This window comes from Bombina bombina, chromosome 6 (assembly GCF_027579735.1).
Source record: "Bombina bombina isolate aBomBom1 chromosome 6, aBomBom1.pri, whole genome shotgun sequence".
NCBI lineage: Eukaryota > Metazoa > Chordata > Amphibia > Anura > Bombinatoridae > Bombina > Bombina bombina.
The window spans coordinates 1,062,357,213-1,062,364,070 of NC_069504.1; the positions used below are offsets into that span (position 1 = coordinate 1,062,357,213).

A 6,858-nucleotide genomic window follows, 5' to 3' on the forward strand; every position below is an offset into this window, starting at 1 on the left:
GCCAGTAGAATTTATGAGAACACCATGAAATATGTTTTCCAAACTCTATAATAAATCTTCCTAGAAACAGATTTACGAGCCTGTAACACAGTATTAATCACTGAGTCAGAGAAACCTCTATGACTAAGCACTAGACGTACTATTTCCATACCTTCAAATTTAATGATTTGAGATCCTGATGGAAAAACGGACCTTGAGACAGAAGGTCTGGTCTTAAAGGAAGTGGCCAAGGTTGGCAACTGGACACCCGAACAAGATCCGCATAACAAAACCTGTGAGGCCATGCTGAAGCTACCAGCAACACAAAAAACGAATGATCCATGATGATCTTGGAGATCACTCTTGGAAGAAGAACTAGAGGCAGGAAGATATAAGCAGGTTGGTAACACCAAGGAACTGCTAATGCATCCACCGCCTCCGCATGAGGATCCATGGACCTGGACAGGTACCTGGGAAGTTTCTTGTTTAGATAGGAAGCCATCAGATCTATTTCTGGAAGACCCCACATCTGAACAATCTGAAAAAACACATTTGGATGGAGCGACCACTCCCCTGGATGAAAAGTCTGACGGCTGAGATAATTCACTTCCCAATTGTCTACACCTGGGATATGAACGGCAGAAATTAGACCGGAGCTGGATTCCACCCAAGAAAGTATCCAAGATACTTCTTTCATAGCTTGGGGACTGTGAGTGCCACCCTGATGATTGACATATGCCACAGTTGTGATATTGTCTGTCTGAAAACAAATGAACGGTTCTCTCTTCAACAGAGGCCAAGCCTGAAGAGCCTAGAAAATAGCACGAAGTTCTAAAATATTGATTGGTAACCTCGCCTTTTGAGATTTCCAAACCCCTTGTGCTGTCAGAGATCCCCAGACAGCTTCCCAACCTGAAAGACTTGCATCTGTTGTGATCACAGTCCAGGTTGGACGAACAAAAGAGGCCCCTTGAACTACACGATAGTAATCTAACCACCAAGTCAGAGAGAGTCAAACATTGGGATTTAAGGATATTAATTGTGATATCTTTGTAGAATCCCTGCACCATTAATTCAGCATACAAAGCTGGAGAGGTCTCATATGAAAACGAGCAAAGGGGATCGCGTCTGATGCTGCAGTCATGAGACCTAAAACTTCCATGCACATAGCTACTGAAGGGAATGATTGAGACTGAAGGTTTCGACAAGCTGAAACCAATTTTATTCGTCTCTTGTCTGTTAGAGACAGAGTCATGGACACTGAATCTATCTGGAAACCTAAAAAGGTGACCCTTGTTTGAGGAATCAAGGAACTTTTTGGTAAATTGATCCTCCAACCATGTCTTTTAAGAACCAACACTAGTTGATTCATGTGAGATTCTGCAGAATGTAAAGACTGAGCTAGTACCAAGACACTGTCCAAATAAGGAAACACCGCAATACCCCGTTCTGATTACAGAGAGTAGGGCACCGAGAACCTTTTGAAAAGATTCTTGGAGCTGTCGATAGACCAAATGGAAGAGCGAAAAATTGGTAATGCTTGTCTAGAAAAGAGAATCTCAGAAACTGATAGTGGTCTGGATGAATCGGAATATGAAGATATGCATCCTGTAAGTCTATTATGGACATAGAATGCCCTTGCTGAACAAAAGGCAGAATAGTCCTTATAGTCACCATTTTAAAAGTTGGCACTCTTACAAAACAATTCAACATTTTCAGATCCAGAACTGGCCTGAATGAATTTTCTTTCTTTGGGACAACGAATAGATAAGAAAAAAAAACCCAGACCCTGTTCCTGAAACAGAACTGGTATGATTACCCCTGAAAGATAGCCAGAATATAAATAAGCTTTCCTTACATAAGATTCAAGTTTCCTATCTAAAGGATCCTTAAAGGAAGTACCATCTTCCATAGGAATAGTAGTACATTTAGCAAGAGTAGAAATAGCCCCATCAACTTTGGGGGATCTTTTCCCAAAACTCCAATCTAACTGCTGGCAAAGGATACAATTTTTTAAATTGAAGAAGGAATAAAAGTACCAGGCCTATTCCATTCATTAGAAATCATATCAGAAATAGCATCAATAACTTGAAAAACCTCCTGAGTAACCACAGGAGGTTTATAAACAGAATTTAAACGTTTACTAGTTTTAGTATCAAGAGGACTAGTTTCCTCAATATCCAACGTAATTTACACCTCTTTTAACAAGGAACGAATATACTCCATTTTAAATAAGTAGATTTGTCAGTGTCAATATCTGAGGAAGGATCTTCTAAATCAGATAGATCCTGATCAGAGGAGGATAATTCAGTATGTTGTCGGTCATTTTAAAACTTCTCATAAGGTTAATGAAATTTCAAAAGACCTTTTATGTTTATTAGAAGGCGGGATAGCAGACAAAGCCTTCTGAATCGCATCAGCAATAAAATCTTTTATATTCACAGGGATCATGTACAATAGATGTTGAAGGAACAACAGGCATTGTACTAGTACTGATGGATACATTCTCTGCATGTAAAAGCTTATCATGACAACTATTACATACCACAGCTGGAGATATAATCTCCACAAATTTACAACAGATACACTTAGCTTTGGTAGAACTGTTATCAGACAGCAGGGTTCCAACAGTGGTTTCTGAGACAGGATCAGATTGAGACATCTTGCAAATGTAAGAGAAAAAAACAACATATAAAGCAAAATTATCAATTTCCTTATATGGCAGTTTCAGGAATGGGAAAAAAAATGCAAACAGCATAGCCATCTGACATATAAAAAGGCAAGAGGCATCTAGGAATGGGGTTTTAAATAATGAAATTATGTGGCGCCAAGTATGACGCACAACGCAAAATGAATTTTTTTGGCACTAACCACATCCGGAAATGACACACTTGCGTCATTGCAGACTGAACCTTGTGCAAGGAAACTCTGTGTCAACTAAGATGCTGGAAATGACGAATTTGCGTCACCGGACGAACCTTTCCGCCAAAAATGACGCAATAAACCTCAGCATTTTGCGACCTCACGAGCCTAATTCTGCCCACGTAAATTTAATGAAAAAGCAGTCAATTTGAAAAAAAGACTATACCCCAGGTAAGAAAAATATTTTCCTAAATATGTTTTTTCACAAATATGAAACCGATAGTCTGCAAAAGGAAATATACATAAACCTGACTCATGGCCAATCTAAGTACAAAACATATATTTACAGCTTTAAATTAATACATAAAGTGCCAAACCATAGCTGAGTGTGTCTTAAGTAATGAAAATATACTTAACGAAAGACACAGACACCCATCCACACATAGCAGATAGCCAAACCAGTACTGAAATGGTTATCAGTAGAGGTAATGGAATATGAGAGTATATCATCAATCTGAAAAAGGGAGGTAGGAGATGAATCTCTACGACCGATAACAGAGAACCTATGAAAAAGATTTCCCGCGAGGAAAACCATAGAATTCAATAGGTGATACACTCTTCACATCCCTCTGAAATTCACTGTACTCTGAGAGGAATTGGGCTTCAAAATGCTGAGAAGCTCATATCAATGTAGAAAATCAAGCACAAACTTACTTCACAACCTCCATAGGAGGCAAAGTTTGTAAAACTGAATTGTGGCTGTGGTGAGGGTTGTATTTATAAGCATTTTGAGGCATGGGAAACTTTTTTCCTCCTGGTAGGATTGTATATCCCATACGTCACTAGCTCATGGACTCTTGCCAATATGAAAGAAATTCAAACTAGTTTGAACCTCCAAGGCACTTCTAATGCATCTATCAGCTCTGCCTGTGGATCCCTGGACCACGACCTGTATCTGGGTAGCTCAGAATTGAGTCGGGACGTCATGAGATCCATCTCCGGCATCCCCCATCTGTTGCAAATCTCTGCAAAAACCTAGGGATGGAGAGACCATTCCTCTGGATGAAAAGATTGTCTGCTGAGAAAATCCGCTTCCCAGTTGTTCACACCCGGAATGTGGATCGCTGACAGCGAGCAGTTGTGGGCCTCCGCCCATTCCAGATTCCGAGCTACTTCCCTCATTGCTAGGGAGCTCCTTGTTCCCCCCCTGATGGTTGATGTAAGCCACTGAGGTAATGTTGTCCGATTGGAATCTGATAAACTGGGATGAACCCAGAAGAGGCCAAGCCTTCAGAGAGTTGAAGATCGCTCAAAGTTCTAAAATGTTGATCAGGAGAAGATTCCTCTCGAGTCCACCGGCCCTGTGCCTTCCTGGCACCCCAAATGGCTCCCCATCCTGAGAGACTTGCGTCCGTAGTCACAATCTCCCAGGATGATCTAAAGAAGGACGTCCCTTGGAACTGGCGATCTGGACAGAGCCATCAAGAGGGTGATCCTCTCGACCGGTTGTCCAGAGAAATCTGTTGAGACAGATCGAGTGGTCGCCGTTCCATTACCTCAGCATGCACAGTTGAAGAGGTCTGAGATGGAACCTGGGGAATGGAATGAAATCTATGCTGGACACCATGAGCCCAATTACCTCCATACACCGGGCCACAGATGTCCCTGAGGTCTGGAGGGCAAGCCAATCAGAAGTAATTCTACAACGTCTCTGGTCTGTAAGGAATATCCTCATGGATATAGAATCCATTATCGTGCCCAGGAATTCCACCATGGTACTGGGAACCAGAGAGAAAGAAGGAGATCAGGATGTCGTCCAAGTATGGCATTACTGCAATACCTCTGGACCTCGCCACCGAGAGCAGAGCCCCCAGAAGCTTCGTAAAGACTCTTGGCGCAGTAGCCAGACCAAAAGGAAGAGCCACAAACTTGAAGTGCTGGTCCAGAAAAGCAAATCTTAAGAACTTGAAGTGATCCTTGTGTATTGGTACATGTAGGTAAGCATCCTTCAAGTCTATCATAGTCATGAACTGTCCCTCTTGAACTAAGGGTAGAATAGACCTTATTTTCTCCATCTTGAACGATGGGACCAACAGAAACTTGTTTAGGCACTTTAGGTCTAGAATCGGGCGAAGCGTACCCTCCTTCTTTGGGACCACAAAAAGGTTTGAGTAGTACACTAGACCTCTCTCTGATAGAGGTATTGGCACAATAACTCCCAGGAAGGAGAGATCCCTCATGCACCCTAGAAAAGCTTCTTGTTTTTCTGGTCTTGAAGACAGGTTTGATAAGAGGAATCTGCCCCTGGGTGGATGAGATTTGAAACCTATCCTGTAACGCTGAGAGATGACCTCTAGAACCCAAGGGTCTTGCACATCCCCCAACCAAGCCTCCACAAAGAGAGCTAGTCTGCCCCCAAACATGATCCAACGCCGGATCGGGGGCTGCCCCTTCATGCCGACTTTGTTACGACGGGCTTCTTGTTCTGCTTGGATTTATTCCAAGATTGAGATGGTTTCCAAGTTCCCTTGGACTGATCAGGCTTTGCGGAGGGCTGCTGGCATTTATCCAAACGAAAGGGACAAAAATTAGGACCTTGTCCTTTACGCTTATTCTTTGTATCCTGCAGTAGAAAGGCACCCTTGACCGTGGATATGATAGAGTCCAGCCCTTGACCGAAAAGAATCTTCCCCTTAAATGGAAGGGAAAGCAATCTAGATTTTAAAGTCATGTCTGCAGACCAAGACTTCAGCGGTAGAGCCCTATGGGCTAGAACAGAAAAAACCTGATGTTTTGGCATGCAGGCGAATAATCTGCATGTTTGCATCACAGATGAAAGAATTAGTTACCCTCAAGGCCTTAATTCTTTCCTGGATCTCGTCGAGGGGAGTTTCCATCCGGATCATCTCCGATTGAGAGTCACACCAATAGGTAGAAGCTCCAGCTACCGCAGCAACCGCTGCTGCTGGCAGAAACAAGTACCCCGTGTGCTGAAACATTTTTCTTAGTAGAGTTATAGCTTCTTATCCATGGGCTCCTTAAACGACAAGCTATCTTTAAGCGGGATAGTGGTGCGCTTAGCAAGCGTGGAGATAGCTCCATCAACCTTAGGGACGGAACCCTACAACTTTAATTGAGAGTCTGGAATGGGGAAAAATTTCCTAAAGAAGAAGGGAAAAAGGAAGATCCAAGTCTCTCCTATTCATTCTTTTTTTTGCTGTTCATAAAAATGCATCTTTATTGACCATTTACAAAGAAAACAGACTTCCTCACACTCGCATACAAACCCAAACAAAGTTTGCATGTTAATATTCTTACTTAGTTTTTATAAATTTATTTAACCTTCATTGTGTCAACTCTTCATGTTTTCTGTTTAAAGAAGACACAGGAAGGTAAAAAAACAAAACAAAAAAAAAAAAAAAACATTTTCAAGCGTCACTGTCAATCAAATGTGAGCACAAGCACTATACACGTTTTATTTGTGTATATGCTGAGTGCAACCCCTTAAGCAATGCATGTTTTTTTACTGTTAATGGGACATTACATCCAAATCAAAAGCTACATAAAACAGTAGCGTCAATTTGCAAACTATTGCAAGGACAAAGTTGCCTCATTTTCTAAAGCACTGGTTTTCCCCTTCCAAATTGTGCGTCATACATGCAGGAAGTGACATAATGAATAGCTTTATCCGCACTGTTAGACAGTGATTGGTTGTACACAGCCAAACAATCTCACTCGTTGGTTGGCTATACTAAAATCAAATTGGTTTTAAATTTATTTTACTGTGTTCTTATTTTCCTTCTTCTTGCTCTAAAATTGGCACCCATTGTGCTACGCTAAAAAGGTATCATTTGCAAATAGAGCAACACAAATGTCTGTACATTTTATTTCCTGTATACTATAGTAGAGGGATATCAATTACTTTTCCAACATTGATGTTTAGTGCATCAATTACAGTGGACTTATAACATACAGTTTAATTAGCTTTTCTGTAGGTAGGGTACAGCAGCTATAAAT

The 6,858-nt window shown here is 41.4% G+C and overlaps 1 protein-coding gene across 1 annotated transcript in view; it reads right to left on the minus strand.

Annotated features, from left to right (window-relative positions):
* BCL2L14 (BCL2 like 14) overlaps nucleotides 1–6,858 on the minus strand; it is a 352,635-nt gene that overhangs the window by 81,669 nt on the left and 264,108 nt on the right. The gene's annotated exons all lie outside the window — the stretch shown is intronic.